At 31.5% G+C, this 14,005-nt stretch overlaps 1 long non-coding RNA gene across 1 annotated transcript in view; it reads left to right on the top strand.

Moving 5' to 3' along the window:
- Nucleotides 1-5,008: 5,008 nt before the first annotated feature.
- LOC125616917 overlaps nucleotides 5,009-14,005 on the top strand; it is a 764,349-nt gene continuing 755,352 nt past the window's right edge. The window contains exon 1 of the long non-coding RNA XR_007347700.1: nucleotides 5,009-5,037. This is a non-coding gene — a long non-coding RNA (uncharacterized LOC125616917). The remainder of the gene's footprint in view (nucleotides 5,038-14,005) is intronic.

Below are 14,005 nucleotides of genomic sequence, written 5' to 3'. Positions count from 1 at the left end.
AACAAACCTGTGAAATGATGTCTGCTATTTTTGTTGTTTTTTTAAATTTTGTTTTTGGTACTAGAGATTCAACGCAGGGGGACTTCACAAATGAGCCACATCTCTATTCCTTTTTGTTTTAATTTAATAAAGGGTTTTGCTAAGTTGCTTAGGGCATCACTAAGTCACTGAGACTGGCTTTGAATTTGTGATCCTCCTGCCTCAGCCTTCTGAGATGCTAGGCCCATTGATGTCTGCTGTTTTAAATGATAAATTTTGGAGATAATATATAATATAATATTAGGTACCTAATAATATAAAATATACATTGAATTCAAATATAAGGGTAAGAATACTGCTAACAAATGTCCTTACCTATCATGACACTTTGTACATAGCAAATGTTTGATTAGTTTATAAATGAATAAGTGCAGTTTTATTAACATGAGAATTATAATGGTTAATATTACTATGAATAAGAAAAATCTTGCTAAAAAACAAAGCATGTAAATAAAATAGTATTCAACTTTTCAAAAATCTCAATGACATTTTAAAATTTGAACTCATAGTATTTTAAATAATGTATTATTATGAAAAACAAAATTTTAACTTATGTATGTATAAGTTCTATTTCATTAGACTGAGAAAAAATAGTAATATCTGTGTTTCTTTTTATTTGATTGACCAAAAAACCAGAAATTTCTTTTTTTTTTTCTTGCTTTGAATATAGAGAAAAGATGCTGTGTGTTGAAATGGCACTGCAGTTGGAAAATACAGAGTAAATTGCTCCACTTAAATCTCTACATGCCAGGAAAAGTCATCAAATTGCAGAAGCCATGTGGATGTTATCATGAGATGATTGTGATAATAAGCAATGGCTAAAAAATTCCAAGAAGGAACCAAATGAGATTGAGATGGAAAAATACAGAAAACAAACAATAAACTACAACTAAAATTGAATAAATTTTATGTTGTAATTGTTTGACTAACATTAACAGTTTTATATACATATATTTATATTTATATATATGTATATATTCATCTTGACAGCATTTCAAAATAATGAGATCCTGCCTGAGAAAACTTAACATTGAACCTATTTTAAAAACTCATGGTGACAAAAGTTTCTGCTATTTCTAAAATTAATCATCTTTCCTTAACCCCAAAGATATGATTAAGACTCACATTGTGATCTTTTGCTTTTATTTGTTCTAATTAGTTATACATGATAGCAGAATACATTTCAATTCATTATAAACAAATAGAGCACAACTTTTAGTTTCTCTGGTTGTACAAGATATATAGAGTCACCACATGTGCAATCATTTGTGATCTCGTTTCTAAGCTATATATGCTCTATGTATACAGTACAGTATTATTAACATCCCTCCAATGTATCCTAATTATCTGTTATAGAGCATTCAACAACTGAACAATAGAAATTATTTCAAAAATGTACAGGGAAACTACAACAAAATAGTCCATATATTGTGCCACAGAACAAATTTCAGCCATTTAAAATGAGTAACATCTTACTACAAAAAATAAAACTAGAAATTAAGAAAATAAGGCAACTGAAAATACTCATTGTTTAGAAATTAAGTCATCTACCTCAACATATCCCATAGGACAAACTATCAAAATGAAAATTAAAAAAAGAACTACCTTGAACTAAATTATTATAAAACAAAATTTGTAGAATGTCACTCAACACTTAATAAGAATTCAACCAAAATCTTTGAATATATACTTCAAAAGAAATTGATAATCACATTGCCAATAAACATATGAAAATTTTCTCACCCACTATTACTCATTTCAAACTAAAATCAGAATGATGTATACATACCAGGAACTGGAGCTTTGGTCTTTCTAGTTGTAGTTGTAAATTTGTACAAGAGAAAACTCTTCAGTGATGTTTGATATAGATAAGTGTGTATGTTTATGAGACTTGGCAATTATAATTTTAAGTTTTTAGTTTTTAAGAGAAAAAATATTGCAATGTCTATATAATGACTGGTTCATGGATGTTCACAAAGCTGTATTTAAAATAACCTACCCTCATAACATTTTAAATATCTAACACAAAGGGGACAACATATTTTGTAATATTTGAACATAGTATACTTCACAGTAACCAAAGGAGCTTACTATTATGTGTAGAAACTTTTTTTTTTTTTTTTTTAGTACGGGTCATTGAACCTAGGATCATGAGTGTAGCAAACTTTTTTAAAAAGAATACTTATGTAAATGATGTTATTTTTAGAGGTTTATGTGCATTCTTCTATTTCTATGATACAAAATATCGCTGATAAAAATGTATGGTTTATTTAGGATAAAGGAAATAAATTTGACTAGTAGATTTTAATGGATAATAACTTAATATTAGATAAATACATTACTCAAAGTTCAATACATCTGCTATATTGTTTCTAACTCAAATTTCATGAAAATAAGGAGTTATTATTAAGTGATTACTCAACATAAAATATTATGTATGAAAGTTAAAAGCAAGAACATTAACTCTAAGGTATGACATCACTTCTGAAACATGAGTAAAATTTGTTTATAATTTTAAAACCTAAGTGCAACATAGAAAAATAAATATATAACCTATAAATAATATGGAAAGAAGGATTTAAAAATGCTGAAATGTGACAAATAACTAAATTGTTTCCAAAATATAATATAGACAACAATATTTTGAACAGAATATTTCCAATAACTTAAAATTGTTTGACAGAAAAATTACTCAGAAGTATGTGATACATTAGAGTCTCTTGCAAGGAAATGTCTCTTGCAAAGAAATTTGGAAAATGATATCATCTCTAATTTAATAAGGTGGTATGACAAATAAAAGGGAAAAAATATCTGGTTCCATTTTAAAATGGCATGATAAATCCAGGTTTAAATTTCTTGCACCTTTCCTCAAACAGCTATTTTGTTCTCATCAATTTTCATTATACTGATTGTAAGACGTAGGTGTATGAACTTCAAACCATAAAAATATATAAAAAGGATAGATTGCAGGAATAAAAATCTATTCAGCTTCTACATTCATCATTTTCTTTCTTTTTTGTTATGAATCAAATCAATCTACAATATATGCTTATGTCTGTAGGGAATAATAATGTCCAAAACCATCTGCAGAATAATTATTTATAATTTCATTGTTACTCTGTGTAGTAACACTGAATAGGATTTTGAAGTTTCATCAACACATTAAAAATCTATGAGTTTTATGACTTGATACCATTTTCAGGATGTACTAAATGTTTTGTAAGACAATCAGATGAGAATGGATTCCTAGAGTGATTACAAAGTAACTATTAAATAAGAGTAGACCAACCTTCCAAACTGCACTCTTAAATTTTTCTCTGCAATATATCCAAAGAAAACAAAGGTGATGGTTGTCAGGAAAACATAGAAACGCCTATTTCAAATCATTATATTTAAATCATCGTTTCTGTCTTACCAAGTTAAATATTTTCATCAAAGTGTAATATCAATCATTTAGGGAGTAAAGCATGTCTTTTATCAGTCAAATCCTGAAAAACATTGTGAACTCAGTTTTCCAAATTTTTCTCAGTCTGCCTATCTCTTTTTTAAATTTTTATCTCTTTTAATTAGTTATATATGAAAGTAGAATGCACACTTTGATATATCATACATAGGTGGGGTATAATTTCTAATTTTTCCAAATTTACATGTTATAGAAACACATTGGTCATGCAGTCATATATGTACATAAAGTAATAATGTCTACTTTATTTTACTATCCTATCTCCTTTTACATATGAACATACACACACACACTTGATATNAACCCCAGTCATTCATATATATATATATATATATATATATATATATATATATATTTTTTTTTTTTTTTTAATTTGGGAAATGTCATACCTATGCATCTATCACATTGAACAAATGTTAATGTTAGCCTGAGTAGATTCTGAAATTAAAATATTACAGTTATCATTGACATTTTTTTTGATGTTATGACCTCCAATATCTACCTGCCCAATCTCAACAGTAACCACTGTACTCAAGTTGTTACTTATCTTTTACAAATAATATTTTTCTACTTTTGACCAGGTGTCTGCACACACAATTTAAAATCTTTTGATTAATTATTTCCCTATTCATTCATTTTTTAACTCATTTTTTAATTTCTTGGTTTATAGTGTAATTCTTTTCTTTTGTCTAATAGAGAACTTTTGAACTTGAAACAATATGGAAAAGAAGCAGAATATCAGTAATCCTGTGTGCACTAGAAATGTCATGATTCATTAAAAAGTATTTTTCTATTTTTAATAAATATCATTTATTAAATGAAAGTACTTTCTTGGCATTCAATTTTGCTAAGAATTTTATCAAGAAGTGTGTTGAAAGACTGCAGACATTTTTCTGAATATATCATATTATTGTATAATTTTATCCTTTTATCTTACTAAATATCAGAAAGCTAACATTATCTATTCTTACATTCCTGGGATATATCTTATTTGGTGATGACCTGATGTTTTCTTCTTTTTAAAAATTCCTGGTTGAATTTGATTTGTCAACATTTCATTTTGTGCTTATGCTCTAATATGATTTACTTTGCTTTTTCTTTCTAGTACTCTATTAATGTTTTTAAGATATAAAGAGTATTTCACTTTTCAGGAGAACACTAAATCTTCTTGAGTGTTCAAAATTTTAAAACCATTAACCATTTTTTAAAATTTCCTTGTTACAGGCTAATGCTGGTTTAGCATTTTTTATTTATATATGACAGAGGAATTTATTATAATTGTTATTACACATATAGAGCACAATTTTTCATATCTCTGGTTGTATACAACGTATATTCACACCAATACGTGTCTTCATACATGTAATTTAGATAATAATGATCCTCACATTCCACCATCATTTCTAACCCCATGCCCCCTCCCTTTCACACCAAAACTTCTGCCCAATCTAAAGTTTGTCTATACCTACCATATTCCATCTCCCTATTCCACTATGAATCATCTTGCTTATATCAAAGAAAACATTTGGCATTTGGTTATTTGGATTGGCGAACTTCACTTAGCATTATCTTCTCTTAATCCATCCATTTACCTGCAAATGCCACCATTTTATTATCTTTTATTGCTGAGAAATATTCCATTGTGTATGTATGCCACATTTTTTTTTTATCCATTCATCTATTGAAGGAAATCTAGGTTGGTTCCACAGTGTAGCTATGGTAAATTGTGCTACTATAAACATTGAGGTGGCTGTGTCCCTGTAATATTCTGTTTTTAGGTCCTTTGGGTATAGACCCAGGAGATGGATAGCTGGGTCAAATGGTGGTTCCATTTCCCAAGGAATCTCCATACTGATTTCCATATTGGCTGCAGTCACACCAGCAGTGTATGAGTGTACTATTTGCCTTGCATCCTCACCAACACTTATTGTTGTTTGTATGCATAATAGCTGCCATTCAGACTGGAGTGTGTCAGATGAAATCTTAGAGTGGTTTTAATTTGCATTTCTCTAATTGCTAGTCATGATGAACATTTTTTCATATATTTGTTGATTGATTGTACATCATCTTCTGAGAAGTGTCTATTCAGGTCCTTGGCCCATTTATTGATTGGGTTATTTGGCTTTTGGTGCTTAGCTTTTTGAGTTTTTTATACACCTGAGAGATTAGTGGTCAATCTGCTCCCAAGATAAAGGCTCTCTATTCACCCTACACATATTTTTTCTTTGCTGAGAAAAAAACTTTTTTAGTTTGAGTCCATCCCATTTATTGATTCTTGATTTTAATTCTTGTGCCACAGAAGTCTTATTAAGGAATTTGGGGCCTAATCCCACATGATGGAGATTAGGGTCTACTTATTCTTTTGTTAGATTCAGGGTCTCTGGTTTATTCCTAGGTCCTGGATCCATTTTGAGTTAAGTCTTGTGCATGGTGAGAGGTAGGAGTTTAATTTTATTTTGTTTCATACAGATTTCCAGTTTTCCCAGCATCACTTGTTGAAGAGACTATCTTTTCTCCAATGCATGTTTTTGGCACCTTTGTCTAAAATAAGGTAACTTTAGTTTTGTGGGTTAGTCTCTGTATCCTCTATTCTGTACCATTGGTCTACCAGTCTCTTTTGCTGATAATACCATGCTGGGATTTTTGTTTTGTTTTGTTTTGTTTACTATTGCTCTATAGTATAGTTACAGGAATGTTATTAGAATTTTTATTGGAATTACATTAAATCTCTATAGTGCTTTTGGAAATATGATAATTTTGATAGTATTAATTCTGCTTATCTAAGAGCAAGGTAGATCATTCCATTTTCTAAAGTCTTCTTTGACTTCTTTATTTTGGGTTCTGTAATTTTTATTATATAGAACTTTTACCTCTTTGGTTAAGCTGATTTCTAAGTATTTTTTTTTTGAGGGTATTGTAAATGGGGTAGTTTTCCTCATTTCCACTTCTGAGAATTTATCACTGATATACAGAAATGCCTTTGATTTATGGGTGTTGATTTTATATCTTCCTACTTTCCTGAATTCATTTATAGTTCTAGAAGTTTTCTGGTGGAACTTTTAGGGTCTTCTAGATATAGAATCATATCATCTGCAAATAGTGCTGATTTCAGTTCTTCTTTTCCCATGTGTACCCCTTTAATTTCTTTCATCTGTCTAATTGCTCTGGCCAGTGTTTCAAGAACTATGTTAAATAGAATTGGTGAAAGAGAGCATCCCTGTCTAGTTCCAGATTTTAGAGAGAATGCCTTCAATTTTTCTCCTTTTAGAATGATGTTTGCCTAGGGCTTAGCATAGATATACTTTATGATGTTGAGATATGAACCTGTTATCCCAAGTTTTTCTAGTGTTTTGAACATAAAGGGGTGCTGTATTTTGTCAAATGCTTTTTCTGCATCTATTGAGATGATCATATGCTCCTAATATTTAAATCTATTGAGGTGATGAATTGCATTTATTGATTTCCATATGTTGAACTAACCTGGGATGAATCCCACTTGATCATGGTGCAGGATTTTTCTGATATGTTTTTATATTCCATTTGCCAGAATTTTATTGAGAATTTTTGCATCTATATTCATTAGAGATATTGGTCTGAAGTTTTCTTTTTTTTGATGTATCTTTGCCTGGTTTTGGAATCAGAGTGACATTGGCCTCATAGAAATGAGTTTGAAAGTGTGCATCTTTTTCTACTTCCTGAAATAAATTGAAGAGTATTGGTATTAGTTCTTCTTTAAAGGTCTTGTAGAAGTTGCATGTGTATCCATCAGGTCCTGGGATTTTCTTGGTTGTAAAACTTCTGATGGCATCATCTATTTCATGTTTGAAACTGATCTGTTTAAATTGTGTGTATCATCTTGATTCAATTTTTCAAATTATATAATTCTAGAAATATGTCAATGTTTACAATATTTTCTATTTTATTGAAGTAGAAGTTTTCAATATTTTTTAATTATCTTCTGTATTTCTGTATTGTTTGTTGTGATATTTTCTTTTTCATCACATATTATTAACTTGAGTTTTCCCTATCCTCTCTTTGCTAGCATGGCTAAGGATCTATCAGTATTATTTATTTTTTCAAAGAACCATTTTTTTTGTTCTGTCAATTTTTTCAATTGTTTCAATTTCATCTGTGATTTTATTTATTTTCTCTTGGTGTTGATTTGTTCTTCTTTATCTACAGCTTTGAGATATAATATTAAGGCATGTATTTGTTGACTTTTTCTTATTTTAAGGAATGAACTCCATGCAATGAACTTTCCTCTTAGAACTGTTTTCTAGTGTCCCAGAAATTTTGATACATTGTATCTGTATTCTCATTCACCTCTAAAATTTTTAATCTCCTCCTTGATGTTTTCTGCGACCCATTGTTCACTCAGTACCATAATATTTAATCTCCAGGTGTTGGAGTGGATTTTGTGTCTTATTTATTCATTGATTTCTAATGTCATTCCATTATGATCTGATAGAATGCTCATAGTATCTCTACTTTTTTATATTTGCTAAGAGTTGCTTTGTGGCATAGTATATGGTTTATTTTAGAGGAGGATCCATGTGCTGCTAAGAAGAAAGTGTGTTCTCTCATTGAAGGATGAAATATTTTATATATGTCAGTTAAGTCTAAGTTATTGATTGTATTATTGTGTTCTATAGTTTGTTCATTCAGCTTTTGTTTGGAAGATCTATTTAGTGACGAAAGAGGTATGTTAAATTCACCAAAAATTATTGTGTTGTGATCTATTTGACTCTTGAACTTGAGAAGGGTTTGTTTAATGAATGCAGATGCTCCATTGTTTGGGGCATGCATATTTATAAATGTTAAGTCTTACTGATGTATGGTTCCCTTGAGCAGTATGTAGTGTCCTTCTTTATCATTTTTGATTGACTGTAGTTTGAACTCTACTTTATGTGATATAAAGATGGAAACCCCTGCTTGCTTCTGCAGTTCATGTGAGTGCTATGATTTTTTCCCAACCCTTCACCTTGAGTCTGTGGATGTCTTTTCCCATGAGATGAGTCTCTTGGAGGCAGCATATTGTTGGTTCTTTTCTTTTTATCCAATCTTCTAATCTATTTCTTTGATTGGTGAGTTTAGGTCATTAACATTCAGGGTTACAATTGAGAAATGATTTGTATTCCTAGCCATTTTGTTTATTTTTGGTATTTAACATGACTTGGTTTCTCCTCTAATTGGATTTTCCTTTAGTGCAACATCTCTCTCTGCTGATTTGCATCATTGTTTTTCATTTCCTCTTTTTGGAATATTTTTCTGAGGATGTTCTATAGTTCAGGCTTACAAGTTGTAATTTTTTTTTCTGCTTTGTTTAACCTGGAAGTTTTTTTATTTCAACAAAAAAATATATATATAAAGCTTAGTTTTTCTCAACATAAGATTCTTTGATTGCATCCATTTTCTTTACAAGCTTGGTAAATGTTTTTCCAGGATCTCCTGGCTTTGAGGGTCTGGATTGAAAAATCTGCTGAGATATGAATTGGTTTCCCCCTATGTATGATCTGATATATCTATCTTGCTGCCTTAAGAGTCTATCCTTATTCTGTATGCTAGGCATTTTCATCATAATGTGCCTTGGTGTAGATCTGTTCTAATTTTGTACTTTGGTGTCCTGTAAGCCTCTTGTATTTGGTTTTCTATTTTGGTTTTTATGCTTGGAAATTTTCTTATATTATCTCATTGATGAGATTGTGTATTCCTTTGGTTTGAAACTCTCTGCCTTCCTATATTCTAATATCTCTTAGCTTTGTTCTTTTAATTTTATCCCATATTTCCTGGATGTTCTGTTCATGGTTTTTAAATATCTTCACTGTGTGATAAACTTTATTTTCTAAGTTGTATACTTTGTCTTCCTTATCTGATATTCTTTCTTCAATGTGATCTGGTCTGATTATGCTTTCTATTAAGCTTTTTTATTTGATTTAATGTGTCCTTCTTTTCAAGGATTTCTTACTGTTTTTTTTTTTTTTTCTCAGAGTCTCTATTTCTCTCTTGAACTAAACTTTTGCTACCTGTATTTGCTCTTATCTCTTTGTTGGAGTGATCAATTTTTGCCGGTATTTGCTCATTTAGGTCATTCCTTAATTCACAAATCTTTTTAATTATGAACCTTCTGAACTCCTTCTCTGACATTTCATCAACTTCCCTCTCCATGGATTCTGTTATTATAGTGTCCTGGTTCTTTGGGGCACTTTCCTTTCTTGCTTTTCCATGTTGTCTAAGTGTCTTCCTTTGTTGCAATGTGGATTTGAGATATTGCAGCTTTTTCACTATATGCTAGTAGTACGCATGCATATTGTCTGTACCTCACCTTGATGTTGGGCTTCCAGACCCTGTCAGTGTCCCTCAGTGTAGCTACCACATCTAAGGTTGCTTCTGGCAATAGCAGAGGTAACTTGAGATAATAGTTAAATTGCCCCAAGATGGAAACAATGTCTTACAGAGAATGGGCTGGAATAGTGGGCCTCACATTCCCTTTGGGATGCCTGCTCTGAGTTGGAGCTGCTTGTAGGCCTGTCTGTTGACAAAAAGTTAGGAGCTACTATTTCAGGAGGCCTATGGGGGTGACTGCAGTGTCCCAAGATGGAAGTGGTTTAGGTTAAGGCTCCCATGTGTGTGTGTGTGGGGGGGGGTGGCGAACTCAGACCTACCCTGGACCTGGGTCTTGCACAAGTCAGTATGGACAGATCTGGGCTGGGTCTCATCTCCTTTAGTAGTCTGCTGATCAGAAGGTGCGGTCCTGCTTCAGGCTAATGCTAGTTTAACATTTTTATATGATAGAATTTAAGGAGGATATATGAGACATGTATTTATATTATAAAGATACTACTTTATTAGTTGTAGATCTAATCATATTTCTTACTTTTTATGTGCTGAATTTATTGTTTTTGAAAAGTTCCATTTTCTATGTTCTGAAATATATTTTATAATATTTTCTTTTCCTTTTATAAAATCTGTTTCATATCTAAGTTGTGCATCCTTTTTAATTTCTAACAAAATATGGATAATATTTATAATTAGTATAATATTCCATGACCATATAGTTTATCCTAATATTTATTCATCTATTTACTCTTTATTTTAATTGACAGAAAAAGATTCAAATTTTTCTAGTTTCTTTTTTAATACAGTTCATTGATGTTATCCACAGTCTTTGAGTTGTGCTGTAGCACACCAGAATTTATTTCTTCTATCAAAGTGTAAAATTAGTACTAACTGATCAAAGTTTTCCATCCTTCCCTCCTCTTTTCTATCCCTAGTCCATGACAACCATCATTCTAAATAGCTATAATATTAATTTGATTCAGTTGCTGGTATTTAAAACTACTTCTTCCAATACTCATTCCATGATGCTTTGCTGTCATCAAGTTCATCAGTTGATATCAGTTTCTTGCTTGAGTTTTGATCAAACCATAACTTATGAGCCATAAGCATTCCTTCCTGAATTGGATTTTTGGAGTTTTCTATTGACTTCAGATACAGTTCCTGCGAGGTATAAGAGACATTCTGCACGATCTGTACATTCCATATACAGCCCTTTATCAATTAAATGTTCCCTGTCAGTAAAATAAACTAAGCCAACCCATAACCCCTTGCTTTGGCTACTGATTGAGTAACAAGGGGAGCAAAATGTGGCTAGGCATGTTCTCAAAATTTAGTTCAACTAAATGCTTTATCATGGTGGAAAATTGTCTACATTTAGAACTGAGTATTTTTTGTTGCTATGTAAATAATTATCATAAAATCAAGTACCTGAAAACAATTTGCACTTATTGACTGACAGCTTCTATGGTCAGAGTCTATGCATTGCTTAGCTGGAACTTCTTTAGGGTCCCACAAAGCTATAAATAAACGGATTGCTCTGGACTCCATTATAATCTGAAGGAATGACTAAGGAAGGAAATGCTTGACTTAAGTATTTTCTGGGAGATTCCAGTTTCTTTTGGGTATAGTTTACTGCTAGCTGTTGATTAGAGGCCATCCATTGCTCCTTTTCCTAAGCTCTTGCAAACAACCTATGGTCTCTTGCCATGGATCACCCTCCACAACTGCTTGCTTCTCACACTTGCAAAAGAAAGACAAAAAAAGACAAATATGACAAGAATATGAAAAGTAATCATGTTATCACCTACAAATAATAAGGTTTTGCCATCACAGTTTGTTGTTGTTGTTCTATTGGTGAGAAGCAAGTTAAAATTCAACCCACACTTCGAGATGGAGGTCTCACAAACTCATGAAAAGTAGGGGTGTAGGATCAGCTTAAAAGTTTATCTGTCACAATATTTATACATATTTGTGCAATATATAAATTTGTATTTTATGCATACACACATATACTGCCATATATACATAGGAAGATATTTGTTAGATTTATACTTCAGAAGTGTTTTTTATTGTTTCTAATTGTTTTATATTGTTTCTAATAACTCCTAACATTGCATATTGTAACTGTAGATGACATTTTATTTGAAATGACATTTTTTGCATTACCTCTCTAGTCTGGTGAGGAGGTTCATGAAACAGGGTGTAGAAGGGTGTGGCTGCAGAATCACGAATCAAGACCTCTGGAGACCAAGCTGAAAGCAGGTCTCATTTTATTGTGTAGTTACCATGTATATATATTAGGGCAGTAGCTAAGCATATTATGGGAGGCCACCAATACAATTTCTTGCCAACTGTCCTTGCCATCACCAATAGAGGTACAGACCATGGAGCAAGATCTGGGACCACGATACATGGCCTCATACTCTGGTGTTAGTGCCTACAGGGAAGTGGTTTGCCTCCAACTGTGCCTAGCATGAGGGGAATGGTTTGCCATTCTGGTGAACTTAACGTATGCCATGTAAGCAGTACTCCATACAACTGTCCCCACAATTTTTAGCCATATAAATTTCCATTAGAAACATTTTCATTATTACTGATACTATTACATTAGTATAATTAAATAAACTCTCCCTTTCCATTACGTTTTTATTTTGTGGTGGTACCACTATGTTTCTGAATATATAAATACCATTTATGTCAAATATATTGTTTTCTTGCACTCTGAACACTTACCTGTAAGTTAAATATAGGAGTTCTGTGTTTGAGATTGGGTCTCTGATATTATTTGTGATTGTGGCATGCTTGATGGCTAGGACATTTATGTACAAAGGTACAGAATACCTGGCTACTGGGAAACTCTCTTGTCAAAGCCATAGGATGCCTGGCCACTGTAGCAATACTCTTCAGGAGTGTTTAAACCTTTATCTTAAACACATAGCTCCTGGGAATAGAAAAAATTGTTTGATAGATAATGACAATGTGTTTCCTCAAGCTCTGGTGCTCCTGGAGCTTCCCACCTAATAGAAACTTCAGACAATGGACTTTCTTGAGAACTGCACAAAACTCCTAACATTGCATATTGTAACTGTAAAATGCAACTGCAACATTAACAACTTTACTGATACTCTAAACAATAATGTGGTTATGATACTAATATAACCTATTAATAATTGGTTACATTATGATCTAATGTAACCTATCGGTATAAATAAACGTGGCCACTTGGACAAAGGACCACTGTGCTACCTTCCTTGCCCCCGCACTTCATCTCTGTGTCTCTTTTCTTTGAAATTCTTTACAGTTACATGTTTTCTATTTAAATATATATATATATATATATATATAGTTATATATATATATATATATAACTATCATTTAGTGATTTATTTAAAGTTTTATATTTTCAAATAATTTTTTGTGAAATTTTACTTTTTTTTCAGGTGATACCTGGAATTAGTTAGGGGCACTCTACCACTGAGCCACAACCCCAGCCCTATTTTGTATTTTATTTAGAGACAGTTTCCCACTGAGATGCTTAGTGCCTTGCTTTTGCTGAGGATAGCTTTGAACTCTCAATCCTTATGCCTCAGCCTCCCAAGTCACTGGGATTACAGGTGTACTTTATATTTAATATTTTATCCTTTTTCCCCCTTCAACTCATCTTTGGGTCAGTGTTGGAATGTATTTATTGCCTTTAAAATATTTTGTTAGGTATTAATATCATTCCTGACAATTAAATGAATATTTCCTGTATCTCCTAAGTAGAATGAGAAATATGTCAATATGCTTAGTTAGCAATCATTCTTCTAATATTGTTAAAGGTTTTAAATATTATTTTGACATTTTCTTAAATTAATTATTTTTATATTAATTTTAATAGAAAATGTATTGCTTAAAATTATCCATACGTTCATCAATATTTTTGCACTTTTATATTTCTTATACATCAATATTTATGATTTTAGTTTATTTCTTATTATAGCCATATGATGATAAACTCTTGAACACTCTTGTAGGGATTATGACAATGAAAATGTACAGGGAAACATTCCCCTGGTGAACAAACTCCCAGGGAGTAACAGGCATCCTGTTTCCCACCTTTAAGAATTCCCTGCAATCTCTCCTAGAATGTAGTAATATAGATAATATATGTGCCATGCCTAACTG

The sequence above is a fragment of the Marmota marmota genome, unplaced genomic scaffold, assembly GCF_001458135.2.
Source record: "Marmota marmota marmota unplaced genomic scaffold, marMar, whole genome shotgun sequence".
In the NCBI taxonomy this organism is placed as follows: Eukaryota; Metazoa; Chordata; class Mammalia; order Rodentia; family Sciuridae; genus Marmota; species Marmota marmota.
The sequence above is the reverse complement of the archived record's forward strand: the minus strand, read 5'-3'. Positions and strand labels throughout refer to the sequence as shown.